The sequence below is a fragment of the Erinaceus europaeus genome, chromosome 17 (genome assembly GCF_950295315.1).
Source record: "Erinaceus europaeus chromosome 17, mEriEur2.1, whole genome shotgun sequence".
NCBI classification, from domain to species: Eukaryota; Metazoa; Chordata; class Mammalia; order Eulipotyphla; family Erinaceidae; genus Erinaceus; species Erinaceus europaeus.
This window is the reverse complement of record NC_080178.1, coordinates 69,997,301-70,017,836: the sequence shown is the minus strand read 5'-3', so window position 1 is coordinate 70,017,836 and position 20,536 is coordinate 69,997,301. Positions and strand designations below refer to the sequence as shown.

Here is a 20,536-nt window from a genome sequence, read left to right as displayed (position 1 = left end):
TACAAAATTACATGTCAACAAGGGTATAATTCCACCCCGTTTCCACTACCAGAGTTCTGAATCACCAGTCTCTCTATTGTTTTTTTCTTCAGTATTTATTTATTTAAGAAAGGAGATATTAACAAAACCATAGGATAGGAGGGGTACAACTCCACACAATTTCCACCACTTGTTCTCCATATCCCATCCCCTCCCCTGATAGCTTTCCCATTCTCTATCCCTCTGGGAGTATGGACCCAGGGTCCCTGTGGGTTGCAGAAGGTGGAAGGTCTAGCTTCTGTAATTGCTTCCCCGCTGAACATGGGCGTTGACTGGTCGATCCATACTCCCAGCCTGCTTCTCTCTTTCCCTAGTAGGGTGGGTCTCTGGGGAAGCAGAGCTCCAGGACACATTGGTGAGGTCATCAGTCCAGGGAAGTCTGGTCGGCATCATGCTGGCATCTGGAACCTGGTGACTGAAAAGAGAATTAACATACAAAGCCAAACAAATAGTTAAACAATCATGGACCTAAAGGCTAGAATAGTGCTGATGAAGGGGTTACTCACTGCAGACTACTGTGTACTTCTGCTTTCAGGTATATACATTTTCCCCTGGTTTATGGACACATGTGAACATATGCTCTGTCTCAGGGGACTTGGTCTGTATCTAGGTTTGGGGACTTGATTGGAAAAATATGGAACGCTTCAGGAGTGTGCGTGTCATCCTTGCGCAGGGGCCATGCTAATCTTCTCTGTATCCTTCCAATTTTAGTATATGTGCTGCACCAGTCTCTCTATTGTAAGCCACAGCAGTTCTCCCAAAGTTGCAGACATGGGATAACTATCTTCTCTACAACTATCTGTCTACATTTGTACATAATAGCCCCCTTTTTCTTCCAAGTCCATTCTCCTCTCCTTTTGATAGGTGTCTGCACATACTCTGAGCACTTGACTGGTGTTCACACAGTAGCCCAGGTGTGAGGTCAGAGTCCCTTTGATTCACATCTTCCTGAAGACTAGTTGCTACTATTGATTCTTTGAGTCCTGAATAAAATCAGTCAAGAAAACCAACATCACTTTTTAAAAAGAAAAGAAAGTATCACAAGATTTAATATTCTCACAATAAAGAAGCTTTGTATGGCTGAGTGCACATGTCACAGTGTACAAGGACCCAGGTTCGAGCCCCAGCTTCCCACCTGCAGGGGGAAAGCTTCACGAGTGGTGAGGCAGGGCTGCAGGTGTTTGTCTCTTTCCCTCTCTTATCACCCCCTTGCCTCTCAATTTCTGGCTGTTTCTATCCAATAAATAAAGATAATAAAAAAAATTAAGAAAAAAGAAGCTTTGTAAATTGGAATAGAAGGAACAGTCTTCAACATAATGCAAATCCTATGTAACAGCACCACAACCAAAATCATATTCAAACAGAAAAACTGAATGCCTTTCTTCTAAAATCTGAAACTAGACAAGAAGGACCACTATTGCTAAAGAGAGTTTAGGTAGGAAGTCCTTTACGAAACAGAGAAGAAAGAAAGAAAGAAAGAAAGAAAGAAAGAAAGAAAGAAAGAAAGAAAGAAAGGAAGAAAAAGTTAAGCTATCACTATTTGCAGAAGGCCCCAATCGCCACCAGGGGGGATGCTTTTCAAGTGGCCAAGCAGGGCTGCTCTCTCTATTTCTCTCTCTCTCTCTCTCCCTCACTCCCTCTCCCTCTCCCTCTCTCCCTCTCTCCCTCTCTCCCTCTTCCTCTCCCTCTCTCTCTCATTTTATCAGTGGTTTAATATTGCTTAAATATTAAATTAAATTGATTACATAATGATATCAGTGGTTTAATATTGTTTAAATATTAAATTAAATTGATTACATAATGTTATATACAGTAAATCCTAAAGACCTCACCCCCCCCCCCAAATCACTAAAACTATCAGTAAACTTAGTAAAGTATCAAGATACAAAGTAAAGACACATAAATCTTTGGCATTTATCTACACACATAATGCGTCCTAAGGACGGAATAAAGGAAGCCATTCTATTTGCAATTGAGCTGATAAGGATACAATACATTGCAGTAAATTTAGCTAGGGAGGTGGAAGACCTTTACCATGAAAATTATCATCTCGTGTTAAAAGCAATAAACAGACAAAAAGAAAAGTCAGCATGCTCTGTGTTCATAGATCAAAAGAATAAATATTGTCAAAATTACCAGTATACCTAAAGTAATTTACAGATTCGCTACAATCCCCATCAAAAATCCCAGTAACATTCTTCAAGGAAACTAACAGATGATAAGAGATCCTATGGAGTTGCACCTGGTTGAGCACACATGCTACAGGGCTCAAGGACCTGGGTTCAAGCCCCCAATTGCCACCTGCAGGGGGGATTCTTTGCAAGTTGTCAAGCAGGGATTCTCTCTCTCTCTCTCTCTCTCTCTCTCTCTCTCTCTCATTTTATTGGTGATTTGATTTTGGCTTACAAAAGTATGTGTCAACAGGAGAATAAATCCGCTCCATTCCCACTACTAAGTTTACTGATAGTTCTGAATCTTCAGTCACCCCACTGCAAGCCATTTTATGAGCCAGCTGTTATCTCTACAACTATCTGTCCACGTTTATACATAATTGCCCCCTTTTTCTTCCTGATCAATCCTCTCTCTCCAAACCACTCATGACAACATTACTACCTCCATATGCCCCTCCCTTTTTCCTATTCTCCCTCTGGGTGCTGATGGAGCTGGAGTTCAGAACCCTCTTATCTTCTTCCTCCTGTCACTTCTGCCCCACTGGGAGTCTGGATCGAGCTTGTTTTTGGGGTGTAGAAAGTGGGAGGTCTGGCTTCTGTAATTGCATCTCCACTGGACATGGGCTTTGGCAGGTGGATCCATAACCCCAGCCTGTTTCTGTCGTTCCCTAGTGTGGCAGGGCTCTGGAGAGGTGGGGTTTCAGGACACATCAGTGAGATTGTCTGCCCAGGGAATTCAAGAGGGTATCATGGTAGCATCAGCAACTCGGTGGCTGGAAGATTCTCCCTCCCTCTTTGTTTCCCCCTTCCTCTCACTTTCTGGCTGTCTCTACCCAATAAATTAAGATTAAAAAAAAAAAAAGAAATGATCATAAAACTTTAAGAGTGTCACAACACAAAAGTTCACAAATAGTTAAAACTAACCTGAAAAAAGAAAAAATAATAATAATAAAACAGTCACTGTGCTCCTTGACTTCAAGTATTCTATAAAACAACAGTAATCAAACCAGTGTGGAATTGAACAAAAATGGGCTATGAGTTTCCCTCTCAGTACTGCTTTAGCTGTGTCCCAAATATTTTGATAGCTTGTGTCTCCATTTTCATTTGTTTCCAGAAACATTTGAATTTCCTGCTTGAGTGAATCTCTGACCCAGTGGTTCTTAAGCAGTATATTGTTTAGTTTCCAATTTCTGTGACTTTTAATAGTTTTCTGTTTGTTGTTAAATGTTAGCTTTACTCCATTGTGGTCTGAAAAGATACTTGGGATGATTTCAATGCTTTTGAATTTGTTGATGCTATCTTTGTGTCCTAACATGTGGTCTATCCTTGAGTATGTGTTGTGTGGAATTGAAAAGAATGTGTATTCCAATATTTTGGGGTGAAGAACTCTGAAAATGTCCAAGAGGTCTAGTCTGTCCATCTTTTCATTTAATTCTCTTGTTTCTTTGTTGATTCTGTGCTTTGTTCTTCTGTCAAATTGTGAGAGTGGGGTGTTAAAATTTCCCACTGTTATTGTATTACTATTGATGTATTTTTGAAGTTCTTTGAGTAGTTGCTTGATGTACTTAGATGGTCCCTCATTGGGTGCATAGATGTTAATAATTGTTAAATCTTCTTGGCTGATTGATACTTTAATCATTATATAATGACCTTGCCTATCTTTTATTACTTTATTTAGTTTAAAATCTATTGTATCAGAGATAAGAATGGCTGTTCCTGCCTTTCTTTGTGTTCCACTAGCCTGTATGATAGTTTTCCATCCTTTCACTTTAAGTCTGTGTTTATCTTGTTGGGTCAAGTGGGATTCTTGCAAGCAGCATATGGTTGGGTTATGTTTTGTGATCCATCCTCCCACTCTGTGCCTTTTGATGGGTGAGTTTAAGCCACTGACATTTATTGAGAATTTGGATTTATTTCCCTAATACTGCTATTCCTTTCCTCCAAAGTTGTTTTCATTTCTGTGATTAATAAATTTATTATTGCTTGCATGCTTTTCTTATCTATGGTTACTTCTGGCTGATTTGTAGTTTTTTCTGGGCTCTTGTCTTCACTCATTGTAGTAGCAGTTTTACATGCTCTTGATCTACCCATTTTTTAATGTGTTTTTTATTTTTATGTTCTGTTGTTCCTCAGTTATTGTGTTTTGTGTACAAGCCACACTATACTAAATGTCTTTATGACAAACGCAATCACCACCCTTGGAAATTACAATAGTAACTAAAGCAATGACTGAAGCAGTTTAACCAATACCATTTAGTCCCACAATGTCTCCAGTCCATGAATAAATAGCAACCAAATTCAAATGAAAAAGAAAGAGAAAGGGAAAAGGGGGATAGTAGGAATAGACAAGTATGCAAATCTACTGTCCACTGTGAATTCTAGGGGTAGCAAGAGGAGAAGGGGAAGTAGAGCAGAGAAAAACACAAATAGAGTCTGCTCTGAGTCAGATTTCTTCCGAAATAGTTTACAGTTAATTCAGAAGGCAGAGGGAGGAAGAAGGGAGAAAGGAAGATGGAGAAAAAAGAGAGAAAAGAAAAAAGAAAAGAAGAAAATGGTTAAAAAAAAAGCAGTGAAAGGAGAGTTGTTTTTTTTTTTTTTTAATTGGCTTGGAGGTGGGAGAAGGGCAAGAGTGGATAGAGGAGGTATGAAAAGTGAGACAAGTTTCTCTCACAGTGAGTAGTAGTTCTTGTCACCTAGCAATGGAAGGTATAATAAGAGTTAATTTTGGTCAACCTGAGGGAGGGGGGTAAAGGGATATGTGTGTATATATAACAGTATTAGTAAAATAGAACAGAGTAAAAAGCCCAAGCAGTGGGTCTGCAGCTTGGTCAGCTCCTAGTTAGCATATGCACACTGACTCTAGACAACTGATTGAGAAAGAAAACACAAAACCAAACAAAAGAAAAAAAATAAAACTTTCAAGCAGTCTTTCCCAGGCTGGGTGAAGCTTGCTTGATTAGCTAATTGTCACTCCAAATGGGTCTAGGTCCCTTATTCAGAGGAAAAGCAAAAATAGCCTAGAAATTTGGAAGAGAGGTTGGAATGGCACCCTGGTGGCTCAGGAATCTTGGTAAAGGAGCTCAGCGGGGAGCCTGCTAGCAGCAGCTCCCAAACCCTGGGTCTGGTTATGGGGAGAGGGGGGGCTGAAAGAAATAATCAAGAAATTTCCTTTCTTTTTGCTCTGATTTTTAACCCAAATTGAATTATGGTCACCTCCTTGGACTCACGTTTAGGATGCCTTGTTTGTCCCGCTGAAGGCCAGGATTTCTAAGGCTTTCTAGCAGTTGTTGTCAGAGCTCATACTGGTGCAGCTACCAGTGGTCATCCTGGCTCCTATTGCTGGCATTCTTGATGACCAAGGTGTGATCCAGCCTCCTGGAATTTTTAGGACAGTCTAAAATCAGTATAAACTTTTCCTTTATGAGTAATATTTCTCCTACCAAGGTAATCATTTGATAAGTAGATTTCTCCTTATAAACCAATGCTTCATTCTCATCAAGGTAATAACTGAAGTTAGAAAAGAAAAAATAAAGGTGTACACAAACATCAAGGAAGGGTTCTTTGTTAAACTCCTTGGAAAGCCTACAGAAACAAACCTGCGGCTTTTGTTTGCTTCAAAATGTGAATTTCCTGAAGCATTTTGTTCCAATGGTGACAAATTTAAATACCACACCAGACACTTGTACTTAATGAGGGAGTCTGTCACAGGGAGTGTTTCCCTGCTGAGAACAAGCCACCCTGTCCTGGAGTGCATACTGCAAAGCCTTCACTCTCCAGAAATGTAGTGGCAGGACAGGTGTCAGTCTCCAACTTTGGATAAGGATGTTAACCCCTTCATGTCTTCATTTCTTCATACTTCATCAGGTGGTGACTGCACCACCTGAGTCTGTATGGACCTCATGCATTGCCTTTCAAGTGGCATAATCCCCCGTATTCAGGGCAAGAACAGACAGAGAATGGAGCCCAGCTCTGCTATCACTGTCACTGCAGGGTGAATGTGCAGATAGACAGAGCAGATGTAGTTTGGAGCACAGTAAGGTGGAAGACACATCCTACACGTCCAGCCAAAAAAGAAAAGATTACCATTGGTTTAGAAACAAGAATTAAAACTCTCTTGTCTTGTAGATTGTGAATTCTTACCTTAATTTTTTTCGAGTAAGACAAAGCAAATTCAATTCATGACTGTATTTTCAAGGTCACAAAATATAAACTCATTCTTGCCAAAACTTGCTTTGGACTTATTCCATAACTCTGCTGGCTTCTAGTACAATCCACAAGTCATATAATCATAGGCTTTTAGTATCACAGACACCAGTGAACTGGACGAGCCAACACATAAATATTAATACAGACTCTTCATAAAATATCACTATGTGTTAATGTAATTAGAAAAATGTATACACACTTTCTCTCTCTCTCTCTCTCTCTCTCTCTCTCTCTCTCTCACACACACACAGCTATAACTGGTGGTGAACTAATAAAGTCATTTTAGTTCATTTGCAGAGCAATCTTACAACCTTCACAATATTTATTTTTCCAATTTTTTATTATCTTTATTTACTAATTGGATACAGACAGTCAGAAATAGAGATGGAAGATGGTGATAGAGAAGGAGAGAGAGAGAGAGAGACACCTGCAGTCCTGTTTTACCACTCACAAAGCTTTCCCCTTGCAGGTGGGGACTGGGGGGCTTGAACCTGGGTCTCTGTGCACTGTAACAAGCTCTCAACCAGGTGCACTACCACCTGGCATCCATACAATATTTATGTCCCTAAAACCAAGATATCTAATAAACAGTATGCAGTCTGAAGAGATTAGAACACACACACCCTGTCCCTGTAAAAGAAAGAAAAATAAGGCTAAGTGGTTGTGTTGCATATTTATAGTAGTAAAAACATTCTAAAAGATTTCAACGTGGTCCGGGAGATGGCACAGTGGTGAAGCTTTGGATTCTCAGGCATGAGGTCCTGAGTTCCATCCCTGGCAGCACATGTGCCAGAGTGATGTCTGGTTCTTTTTCTCTCCTATCTTTCTCATAAATAAATAAAAATATTTTAAAAAAATATTTCAACATCTAACAGATGAGAGGCTAAGTTGTGATCTAGATACACAATGGAATATTACTCAGCTTATAAAAATGGTGGATTCACCTTCTTTACCTCAACTTGAATGGAGCTTGAAGGAATCATGTTAAGTGAGATCAGCCAGAAAGAGAAGGATGAATATGGGATGATCTCACTCATAGACAGAAGTTGAGAAATAAGAACAGAAGGGAAAACACAAAGCAGAGCTTGGGCTGGATGAGTGTAGGAACTTTGAGTTGAGGAAAATCCTGGATCAACTAGGTAACACCTTTAAATTCTTATTTTAAGTACATCTATATGTCTTTTTTATATTTTTATTTATTATTGGATAGAGACAGAGAATTTGAGAGGAGAGAGGGGGAGAGAGAAAGAGAGAGAGACAGAGAGACAGAGACACCTGAAGATCTGCTTCACCAATCCAAAACTTTCCCTCTGCAGGTGGGGACTGGGGGCTTGAACCTGGGTCCTTGTGCTTAACCAGACACACCACCACCTGCCCTGGTATTCTATTTAAATTCCAGGATTCATATAATTGAAGTACTTTTCCAGGATCTGAATTAAGATTATTGGTTCTAAGGAAATATAGACTCTATAGTGACCTGAGAATGACATTCAATTTTCGGAGGAGACTTTAAAAAAAAAATGAGACTTAAAATTTAATGAGTGTTGGAGAGTGTCAGATGCAAGGAAGACATTCTAAAGAGAGTCCATATGCAAAGGTAGAGGGAGGTATAAATTCACTTTAGGAGTTATTATCTGGTTTTGCTTTCAGGAATTTGTTGGCTAACACAGCAAAGAGACTTTGCAGGTGTGATGAGTTTAAGAAATTTGAGTTGAGAATCCTGGGTCAACTAGGTCACCCCTTTAAATTCTTTTTTTAAGTCCATCTACATGTCTTTTTCATATTATTTATTTATTATTGGATAGAGACAACCAGAAATCGAGGGGGGGGGGAGATAGGGAGCGAGACAGAAAGATGCCTGCTGTCCTGCTTCTCCACTGGCAAAGCTTACCCCTGCAGGTGAGGACCAGGGACTTGAACCTGGGTCCTTGTACCTTTTAACATGTGCGCTCAGCCAGGTGCGCCACCGCCCAGGCCCACTGACCACTTTCCTATACTGCCAGTCCTGAAGGAGAAGGACTTGCTAGCAGAAGCAGCTTGTACAGAATTCTGAGGTGTATAGCAACCATGTGATGCAGAAGGAGCCCAGGCAGTGCATCTCTGCAGAGCAAACGGTGCATCCTGCCAGATAGGACTTGAACCTGGATCCTTGTGCATTGCAAGCAAGTGTGCCACCACCCAGCCCCAAAGTAGGAAACCTCTCTCTTTCCGTATTTGCACAACCCTACAGAAGTAATCTATACTGTGAAGTCACCAAAGGGTCTTTCTTAAGACCAAGTCCCCGGATTTGTGGAAAGAATTCAGTTAGTGGTTTTTCAATCTCCAGGTTAGAAAATCCAGCAAAATGACTTTGAAAACATTTTGGCACTTTTGATTGTGAGCCATTCACAGACATTATCTCACCGACAGTCATTTCATCCTGGTGAGGTGGGCCAAGGAACAATTTATTTCTATCATTAAAGGGGAGGGGGAAAGGTTAAATGACTCATCAGTGCTGGAAATAGAAGCTTGGTCCCTGGAATCAGTTTTGTGTATAAGAGTGATTGCTGAGTGACTTCAGGGATAGGTGTCTGGTAAAGAGGACGGTGTTTCGGAAGACCCCTTACTTGTTGGGAATATAGTTTAGTTTTTATTTTTTTTTAATTTTTTATTTATAAAAAGGGAATACTGACAAAAACCATAGGATAAGAGGGGTACAACTCCACACAGTTCCCACCGCCTGAGCTCCATATCCCATCCCCTCTCCTGATAGCTTTCCTATTCTTTATCCCTCTGGGAGTATGGATCCAGGGTCATTATGAGGTGCAGAAGGTGGAAGTTTATTTTTTTTAAAGATTTTTTTTAACCATTATTATTGGATAGAGACAGCCAGAAATGGAGAGGAAAAGAGATGATAGGGAGAGAGACAGAGAGACACCCGCAACCCTGTTTTACCACTTGTGAAGCTTTCCCCCTACAGGTGGAGACTGGGGGCTTGAACTTGGGACCTTGTGCAGTGTGACATGCACTGAACCCTATACACCACCATCCCTCCCCTGGGAGTAGAGTTTACTGCTTAACAAAGATCTCAGAAAGAATGGGGAAACAAAGATTGAGTTTACAAAGGATGCAGGAGACAGACAGTGGGGGTATAGCATAATGGTTATGCAAAGAGTCTTTCAAGCCTGAGGCTCTCAAGTCCTAGGTTGAATCCCCCACACGGCTATAAACCAGAGCTGCGCAGTGCTCTGTTAAAAAAAAAAAAGGATGCAGGTTTTTCTATTTCTGTTTAAGCTCTCTTTGACCTGTCATGTTTTGTAAAAGCAATCTCTTGATAGTTTCCATTGTGAATAAAATATCCAGAGCACATGGATTAAAATGTCCTGTGCTTAAATTATGTACATATCATAAAATCATCACAAATCCTCTACATCAAGATGGATTAACACAAATGCTATTTATTTATTGATTTATTGTTTCCAGGGTTATCACTGGGGCTCAGTGAATCCACTGTTCCTGGTGGCTCTCTCTTTCTCTCTCTCTCTCTCTCTCTCTCTCTCTCTCTCTATATATATATATATATATATATATATATATATATATATAATTATTATTGGGTAGGATAGAAGGAAACTGAGAGAGGAGGGGGAGACAGAGTGGGGGAGAGAAAAATAGACACCTGCAGACCTGCTTCACTGCTCTTGAAGTGACCCCTGTGCAGGTGGGGAGCTGAGGGCCCCAACTCTGAGCTCTGTGTTTGTTCTTGTGCTTAGTACTATGTGCACTTAACCAGGTTCGCCACTGCCTGGACCTCACAGATGTTATTTAATATGTAATAATTTCATATAGATGCTTTATTATATATAATTTATAATGTATAATTTATATAGATGCTTCTATTTTTCTTTTTTGATATTTATTTAATTATCAGAGAAAAGAGATAAAAAAGGGAGGGGAAAGGGAGTCGAGTGGTAGCTCAGGTGGGTAAGCACACGCAGTGAGAAGCGCAAGGCTTGGAGTAAGGATCCCGGTTCAACACCCCCCACCCCCCACGCCCCCACCCCAGTCTCCCCACCTGCAGGGAAGTTGCTTCACAGCCTGTGAAGATCTGCAGGTGTCCAACTGTCTCTCCCCCCTGTCTTTCTCTCCTCTCTCCATTTCTCTCTGTCCTACCCAACAATGAGGACATCAATAACAACAACAAAAATAACTACAACAATAAGAAAACAAGGGCAACAAAAGGGAAAGAAATAAGTATTTAAAAATAACAATAAGTAAATAACATAATTTTTAAAAGGGAGGGGGAGACAGAGAGAACCTGCAGCCCTGCTTCACTGCTCATGAAGTTCCACCCACCCTCCCTTGCAGGTGGGGTGCTGGTTCTTGAACCCAGGTCCTTGCACACTGTAATGTGTATGCTCAACTAGGGGCGCCACCACTCAATCCTTGTTTTCTATTTTTAAAATACCATAAAACAGGTTCTGTTTCTCTGTCTACATCTAATTATTCTGAAACCTAGCCCAAAGGATCAGGGTTGTTTGACCTCCCTAGAAGGACAAGATGACCGGAAACTAAACTGGGGTAGTCAAAAGATGGTTCTTTCTTGCAACAATGTTGCACCAAAAAAACCAGTTAAAACATTAAGGCCAAATTAGCAACAGAAACTTGTCTCAAGTGGCCTCCCCCAGGGCTCTGTTCTGGCTCCTACGCTATTTAATATTTACATCAATGACCTCCCAGAAACTTCTTCAAGGAAGTTCATCTATGCCGATGACATCTGCTGTGCAACTCAGGCATCCAAGTTCGACATCCTCGAGGAAACACTCACAAAAGACATGTCTCTGATATCTGATTACTGTAAAAAATGGCGACTAATCCCTAGCACTGCAAAAACGGTATCATCTGTTTTCCATCTACACCATGCCTCGGCCTCACGTGAGCTTAATGTGCAGCTTGGCGATACGAGAATCTGGCATGAAGCCCAGCCAGTCTATCTTGGCGTTACTCTCGATCGTACTCTGTCATTTCACAAACATCTCATAAAAACTGCAGCAAAGGTGGGCACGAGGAATCACATCATTGCAAGACTGGCCAGCTCCTCATGGGGCGCGAGCGCTTCCACACTACGATCATCATCTCTGGCATTATGCTATTCCACTGCAGAATACTGTGCCCCAGTATGGTTCTGTAGCCCCCATGTCCACTTGGTCGATTCCAAATTATATTCCTCCATGAGGATAATTTCTGGAACCATCCGTTCCACCCCGGTTCCATGGCTGCCAGTCCTTAGCAACATCGCCCCACCAGATATTCTTCGGGATGCGGCATCATCTAAGTTCATTTCCCACGTCTACGCTCGACCGGACCTGCCAATATACGCGGATATCTTCACCCACCCTGTCCAACGCTTGACGTCTCGTCACCCAATCTGGTCCCCTACGCCTACACTGAACTTCTCTGTTCCAGACTCTTGGAAACAGAGCTGGCAGTCAGCTGAGGTCAAGAACAAACACCTCATCACAGACCCCTGCAAGCGTCAACCCGGCTTTGACCTAGCACGTTATGACTGGGCCCTCCTCAATCGCTATCGAACAGGCCATGGCTGGTGCACAGCTATGTTCCACCGCTGGGGAGCCAGAGACGACCTGAACTGCCCCTGCGGCTACAGACAGACTATGACCCACATAGTCAACGACTGCCACCTCTCCAGATTCAAAGGAGGTCTCGAAACTTTACATCAGGCTCAACCTGACGCTGTTGACTGGCTAAGGAAGAAGGGCAAATGCTAGAAGAAGAAGCAACAGAAAAGGGTAGCAAGCAGGAATTTATGATCCTCCCGGTTCCTGCTGGTCTTCTCCCTCAGGACACTGGGAAACAGTACCAGACTGTTTGCAAGTCTCTGTTTAATTGGAGATGCACAGAAAACCCATTGGACCCCCTGGGAGACTCCTTGATCCTTCTGGCCTCAAGCTTCAACCCACCTGCTGCAGAAATGGCTTCCTGGCTTCCCAACCCCCCCCCCCAAGCCCCCAAATGACATACAGTCTCTGAGACCACAGAGAAGAAGCCACAGACCTGGGCTTGGGCTACTAACTTCTCTGAGCATTTCAAACAGCTTAGAAGTCTTGCTCTCTATGTGGAAACTAGGGTGATGCTATTTGATTTTCTGTATGGCAAAATAACCCCTGCTCAACTGGTTTGTTTGTTTTTATTTTATTAGTGATTTAATGATGAACAAGATTGTAAGATAACAGGGGTACAATTCTGTACAGTTCCCACCACCAGAGTTCTACATCCTATCCCATCCATTGGAAGATTTCCTATTTAAAAAAAAATTAATTATTTATTTACCTTTCTTCATTGGATAGAGATAGCTAGAAATTGAGAGATAAGGTAGAGATAGACAGAAAGACAGAGACAAAGACACCTGTAGCCCTGCTTCACCACTCGCAAACCTTTCCCCCTGCAGGTGGGGACTGGGGGGCTTGAACCCGGGTCATTGTGTACTGCAATGTGTTCAGTCAACCAGGTGCACCACCACCCACTGCCTCACTTCCCTATTCTTTGTCCCTCTGGGAGTATGGACTAAAATTATTTATGGGCTGCAGAAGGTGGAAGGCCCAGCTTCTGTAATTGTTTCTCCACTGGATATGGGCAATCTTGTTTAACTTTAATATGATAATGAAAACCTTGGATGTGAGTTATTTGGACTGGGTGGTAGTGCACCTGGTTGAGCACAGGTTATAATGTTCAAGGACCTGGGTTCAAGCCCCTGGTCCCCACCTGCAGGGGGAAAGCTTTGCAAGTGGTGAAGTAGAGCTGCAGGTGTCTCTGTCTCTCTTCCTATCTCCCCCTTCCTTTTAATTTCTGGTTGTCTCTGTCCAATAAATAAAGACAATTAAAAAAAACAAAACAAACAACCTCAGATGTGAAACTGGAGACTCACTCCTAGAAAAAAAATCCTCCATTTAGAGGAAAAAATAGTAAATGATCACTTTCTTTTCCTTAGCATTTTCCATCTAGTTTATAAGCTATTTATATCATCTGGTCTGGAGGGATTGTTTGTTTTTGTTTTACTAGTTTTTTGCACCTTTAATTTTGATTAATAAGGAAAACATCCTTCAATAATGTCCCATTTATTTAAGACAAAAATTCCTTTTCCTCAAGGTCGTAATAAACCACACTGGATGAAACAGTGCTATTTGAGCGCTTACTGTATACCCTGCTACTGTGTTCGCACATGTCTTATCAAAAGATTACAGTCTGAATCTTGGGGAACATTCTCATGCTCAGAATTCTCCATTCCCTGTGGCCAGTACTTAACCCTGTCACATCTGGTCTCTGAGTCCCCATAGAATCACAAACATTGCCAACAATTTCTCCACTCAGCTTTCCAATCCAACCCTTTTTCTGTCTTCCCCTCCTTCCCTCCTTTCCTTTCTTCCTTCCCTTCTCCTTCCCACCCCCCCTCTTTGTTCTTTTTTTTTTTTTTTTGGACCTCACACATGCAAAATTTGACCACTCCCAAGTGGCATTTTTTTTTTACTTCATCTAATATCAGACAGAAAAATAAAGAGGCGTCATGTGATGCTGACCTGTGTGGTGCTGGTGACAAGGCAGGGGCCCAGCTGGTAAATAAACCCTCCTCTGGCCCTTCAGGGAGACAGCCACTGGGTCTGCACCTGACCTGAAACAGGGCAAAGCCATGGTGGCAGTGTGTGATTTCACTGACCCCAAGAGCTAAGGTTTTTCTTGTTGCTGAGTTATGTCTCTTTATTTGCTTTTAACCATTTACATTGCACATGGGAATGGATTCCTTAAATGTCTTTTGGGCCAGAGAGACAGAATAATGGTCGTATCAAACACTTTCATGCCTGAGGTTCTGAAATTCCAGATTCAATCCCCAGCGCCCCCATAAACCAGAGCTGTTCCCTCTCCCCCCACCCCAGTTTTTCTCTTTTCCTCTCTCTCTCTCTCTTTGTATCTTTTCATTGAAAAACTAATAAAGTTAAAAATAGTTGTCTTGGGAGTCTGCGATAGCTGAGCAGGTTAAAGGCACGTGGAACAAAGCGCAAGGACCATATAAGGATCCCGGTTCAAGCCCTTGGCTCCCCACCTGCTAGGGAGTCACTTCACAGGTGCTGAAGCAGGTCTGCAGGTGTCTATCTTTCTCTCCCCCCCTCTGACATCCCCTCCTTTCTCCATTTCTCTCTGTCCTTTCTAACAACGACATCAACAACAGTAATAACTACGACAACAATAGAAAACAACAAAAAGGGGAAAATAAATATAAAAAATAATTGTCTTTTACTTCATGAGTGATTTCATTTTGCCTGATCATTTAGAATCCCAATTATGTTGTTGTAAAAGGCAAATTTCATCTTTTTAATTCCTGAGTAATATTCTATTGAGTTTATATACTGTAACTTATTTATACAGATACTGATGGGTGGATTATTATATTTTCAAGTCTAGGTTATTGCTGGCATGAGAGTACATATATATTTTGGGGGCTGGGTGGTAGCACACCTGGTAGAACCTAGGTTTGGGCTTCCTTCCCTACCTGCAGGGGGAAAGCTTTGTGAGTGGTGAAGCAGGGTTGCAGGTGCCTCTCTGTCTCTCTCCCTCTCTATCTTCCCCTTTGCTCTCAATTTCTGACTGCCTCTATCCAATAAATAAGTAAAGATAATAATAAAAAACTAAAAAGACTGCATATATCTTTTTAAGCGAATGTTTTCTTCTTCATATCCTCAGCTCCCCAAATTCGGTGGGGAAGCTTCACAAAGTAGTGAAGCAGGTCTGCACCCATCTCTCTTTCACTCTGTCTCCCCTCCCCACTCCATTTATTTCTGTCCTGCCCAATCAAATGGGGGCAAAAATGGTCTCCTGTTGCCCCAATTCATAGTGCAGGCACTGAGCCAGCAATAATCCTGGAAGGGAAAAAAAAAACCAGCTTACTATAACTTTGTAAGATTATTTTAGAATGTATTTTGAGCTTATTTTTAAGTAAGTTTAAATTTTATAATTTACTGAGTAATATCGATTTAATTAAAATACTATAGGTCATGGAGACAGCCTAGTTTTAAAGCAAGTAGTTTGCATGCATTAGGCTCCAAATTTCATCACTGGCATTGTAAATGCCAGAACTGAGTGAGATTCTGGTCACACTCTCTCTCTTATAAAAGTTCATAAAAAATGGGCTGGGGAGTCAGCAGAGTGGTTGTGCAATATAGTTTTCTGCCTGAGGCTATGAGGTTCCAGGTTCAATCCTGGCACTATTGTAAGCCAGAGCTGAGCATTACCAATGCTCTGGTCTGTCTGTCTGTCTATCACAGGTATAAGCAAATGAGCTGTAATTCATTAACTCTTCCAAAATTAAAAAAAAAAAAGTTGAAATCTCATTAGAACACAATCTCTTTGATCTTAGAATATGTGTATAGTTCTTTCAGTTGCCATCTCTGAAGCTCACAAAATTCATGACTGTTTTATTAGTTGTAATAGTGGAAGTTTCTTTTTTATTATTTATTTATTTATTTATTTATTTATTTTAAAAAGGAGACATTAACAAAACTGTAGCATAGGAGGGGCACAACTCCACACAATTCCCACCACCAGATCTCTATATCCCATCCCCTCCCCTGATAGTTTTTCTATTTTTTAACCTTCTGGGAGTATGAACCCAGGGTCACTGTGGGATGCAGAAGGTGGAAGGTCTGGCTTCTATAATTGCTTCCCCGCTGAACATGGGTGTTGACAGGTGGATCCATACTCCCAGTCTGCCTCTCTCTTTCCAATAGTGGAAGTTTCTAACCCAACACCTCAAAGAGATGTTGCTAAACGAGTCTAGAGATCACCTTCTTTCAATTTTCTTTTTTTTAAATATATTTTTTTATTTATTTAATTATTTATTTATTTATTTTGTTGCCCTTGTTTTGTTATTGTAGTTATTATTGATGTCATTGTTGTTGGATAAGACAGAGAGAAATGGAGAGAGGAGGGGAAGACAGAGAGGGGGGGAGAAAGACAGACACCTGCAGACCTGCTTCACCACCTGTGAAGTGACTCCCCTGCAGGTGAGGAGCCGGGGGCTCGAACCAGGATCCTTCCGCTGGTCCTTGTGCTTAGCGCCACCTGCGCTTAACCCGCTGCGCTACCGCCCGACTCCCCTTCTTTCAATTTTCAACCGCTTGGGGTTTAAGCTGTCAGATCTACCTTGGTCCTCAACTGCAGTTATTAATAGTTTCTGCAGATCTTATACAAGTTCTTCCTGAGTTTTTTAGTGAAAATCTGACCAAAGTCATCCTCCAGAATCTCCTTCCCTTCACCCAAGGGATTTCTGTGTCTCTGCTGCCAGTGTTTTAGGAAAAACACTGGCAGTAAAAGACCAGAAATGCAAGGGCTGATGTGTTGGAATTCTCTGTTCCTCTCATAGGCTGAGATATTTATAAGGTTCTGTGTTTCTTCAAGAGAAGAAGCATCTAGAAAATACAAGCAAAGTCTGAGAGGTACCAGGACCTTAAGGTGAATGGGGAAGGTTCCTTGCTATCTTGGAGTTTAAGAAGACACTCGATAATTATTAATATAACCAAATTACTTCTAGGCTTGGTTTACATGGAAATCCTCATGTTTAGAATTTACCATACTATACTTGACCTCACCAATATTTAAGGCATTTAATGTTACATATTTAAAAAGTATATCTTAGATACTGACAGGGCCAGGTGATTCTAGATTATCTGGACCAAGGATGTAGGTAACTTAGTATTGGGGGGAGAAGGGTTATAAATGCTTTCACAATTTAAGTACAGTGTCAGAATATAATCTGTTTACAAATCTGAAACATTAAGTGCTTAGGCTAAAGAAATATATATTCGAGGGGGGGCGACTGGAATCACACCTGGTTAAGCACACAGAGTGCTATGAGAAAGAACCTGGGCTCTAGCCCTCAGCTCCCCACCTGCCGGGGGGGGGGGGGGAGTTGGGGAATCGCTTCACAAGTGGTGAAGCAGGTCTGCAGGTGTCTTTCTTTCTCTCCCCCCTCTATCCCCTCCTCCTCACTCAATTTCTCTCTGTCTTGTCCAGTAAAGTGGGGGGGGGGGGGCAGAGAAAATATGGTTGCCAGGAATAGTAGAAGTAAATTCATAGTGTTGGCACTGAGTGCCAGCAATCATCCTTGAGGCAAAAACAAAAAATAAAATTAAAATATAAAATTAAATTAAATTTAAAAGGAAGGAAGGAATATATAGTCAGAACTGAAGTCTAGGCAGTTAATGAACTTGAGACATATCTAATCTATTTTACCCCTGAAGTACTGAAAAAATAGTGACTTATAAGATGATATGTAATTAAGAGTATTGTTTAACACCATTCCCACAAGCAAAGGTCTGTGTCCCCACCCTCACCCCTCTATGGACATGAGAATCCATCCTCCCCCAAGAGTCTTTTAGTTTGAGGCAATATCCCAAACCCAGTCCAAGTCTACTTTGTGTTTCTCTTTCTTTTCTTATTTGTCAACTTCTGTCCATGAGTGAGATCATCCCATATTCATCCTTCTCTTTCTGGCTTATCTCACTTAACATGCTTCCTTCCAGCTTCATCCAAGTTAAGGGGAAGAAGGTGAATTCATTATTTTTCATAGCTGAGTAGTATGCCTATATATATATATATATATATATCACCTTTCTCAGCCATTCATCTGTTGTTGGACACTAAAGTTGTTTCCAGGTTTGGGTTAGACCTCCCACCTTCTGTACCCAATAAAGAATTTTGGTCCATACTTCCAGATGGGGGAGACATGTTAGGGAAAGATGAACAGAGGGCTTTGAACTCCTTCCAATTCTATCAGGACCCAAAGGGGGGGGGGGGGAGGACGGGCATTTGAAAGTAACAATAGAGTGCAGGTGTGACCTAAAAAGGAAGAGAAGCCAGGACCATAGAATAAATAAGCAGAACAGTAGATAGAAACATATTTATAGAAATAGTAGTCAACCCGTATCTGTGACCTTGATAGAACCCCTGAAGTCTGCAGTGGAGGGGATGGGACACAGAACTCTGGTGGTGGGGAATGGAGCAGAATTGTAGCCCTGTTATCTCATAATTTTGTAAACCAGGATTAAGTCACTAATAGTAAAAAAAGGATGCTGCTCCCCAGATTCTCCCAAAGACTAAGCTCCAGCATCAGCATATTGATGTTCGGCACCTCAAGATAGCCCCTCAGCTGGCATCTCCTCTGTGTCTTTCCCTGATGTCCACCTGTAATCTAATTGGAGCCCCTGGTGCTGGATAATATATGTGAAACCTTTCAGAAATCTGTGGGCTGCCATATCTTAATGGCCACTTCTCAGTGACCCACATCCATGGAGAGACATTCCTGCTGACAGTTCCAGGACACACACCTCCAGCTCCTGGCTTCTGTGAATCACTTAAGTAAGTGCTTCCTGAATGAAGTAATTCATCCAAAGGGCAGTGCCATGACTCTGTGCCCTGGAAAAAGCTTGGACTCAGATGATGCCACTTTTCACCCAGCCGTCCTTTGAGAGCCTGCATGGACATGCGGAATCTGTCCTGAGGTCTGTTGCTTCCTTGGAGAGACAGGACTGGGGTTCTTTCCCTTCCTGCAGCTCTCTCTACAGTGAGGCCCTGCACACTGAGCTGCCTTCCTGCTTTCAGATATCATTCTGTTGAGCACTCAAGGAGTCCTCATGCTCTCTCTCTATCCTCACAACCCAATTTCCACGTAAGTGGAGGGGAGCCTTTAAGGCCATAGGGGTTCCAGTTCGTGAAGAAGAGAGCCATTGACCCCACAGGGGTGCTGGCTTCTGAATATAACTGTAGAGAAGTCATTTCGGCTCATGTACATATTCACTGGTGCAAACCAGGTATCTCAAATCCTGATACATTCTTCCCATTAGTATTAATGTTTCCAATGAATGTGCATATTGATTTTAATGAATTTGAATAAAAATAACATTGTAATGTCAAAACTGTGCTTATTTCATTGAACCAGGGTGGTGGTACTTTCGCCTATGAGAAAACGATATTTTAATATTTATCGACTGATATATATGCATATATGTAATTCTAGAAGTATTGCCTTTTTGAAACTGTTGCTCTAGGTAGCATTCCACTAGATTTTAAATGTGCAGAGGGAAAATTCTTAGAAAACACTTATAAAGGTGGGGAGATAGTATAATAGTTATGCAAAAAGATTTCATGTCTGAGGCTGTAAGGTCCCATGTACAATCCCTAGCACCACCTTAAACCAACACTGAGCAGCACTCTGGTAAAATTAATACATAAAATACAACAAGAAAATAGTTACAATTCTCAGAAAGGCTATTTAACTATTTACCATAAACAAGCAATTAAAAGATACAATTACTTTTTTTTTGCCACCAGGGTTGTTGCTTGGGCGTTGTACTTGCACTATGAATCCACTGTTCCTGGAGGCCAATTTTCCTCTTTTTTTCTAATTTTGATTTTATTTGATAGGACAGAGAGACACTGAGATGGGAGGGAAGAGGGAAAGGGAGAGAGAAAGAGGGACACCTAGAGACCTGCTTCACAGCTTGTAAAGCATCCTCCCTGTAGGTGGGGAGTGAGCCTGTGAACCCAGGCTCTTGCACATGTGAGCTCAACCAGGTGTGTCACTGACTGGCCACCTGTAATTATTCTTTTAAAAAAATATTTGTATCTTTATTTGTTGGATAGAGACAGTCAGAAATTGAGAGGGAAGGGAGTGATAGAGAGGGGGACAGAGAAAGAGACACCTGCAGCATTGCTTCACCACTTGTGAAGCTTTCCCCCTGCAAGTGGGGACCAGGGGCTCGAACCTCGGCCCTTGTGCACTGTATCATGTGCGCTCAACCAGGTGTGCCACCACTGGCCTCCCACCTGTCACTATTCTTATGAGAGTAAAAACTTGCAGCTAATTTAGTTTCAGACAAATTATGTTTTATTTAGGATAAGTGAAAAAAAATCCAGATAGTGAAATGCTTCAAAATGTACTTTTTAATCTTCCAAATACTTGAGCCACACTTGAAAGAACAAATGCTTGGAGAGTCTGGGAAGATTTTCTATTAAAAACAGTGATCCTTGGGGGCCTGGCGGTAGCGCAACAGGTTAAGTGCACATGGCACAAA

General features: G+C 41.6%; 1 pseudogene; it reads right to left on the bottom strand.

Annotated features, from left to right (window-relative positions):
- Positions 1-667: 667 nt before the first annotated feature.
- LOC132534120 (U6 spliceosomal RNA) lies at positions 668-764 on the bottom strand (annotated as a pseudogene).
- Between the last annotated feature and the right edge of the window lie 19,772 nt (positions 765-20,536).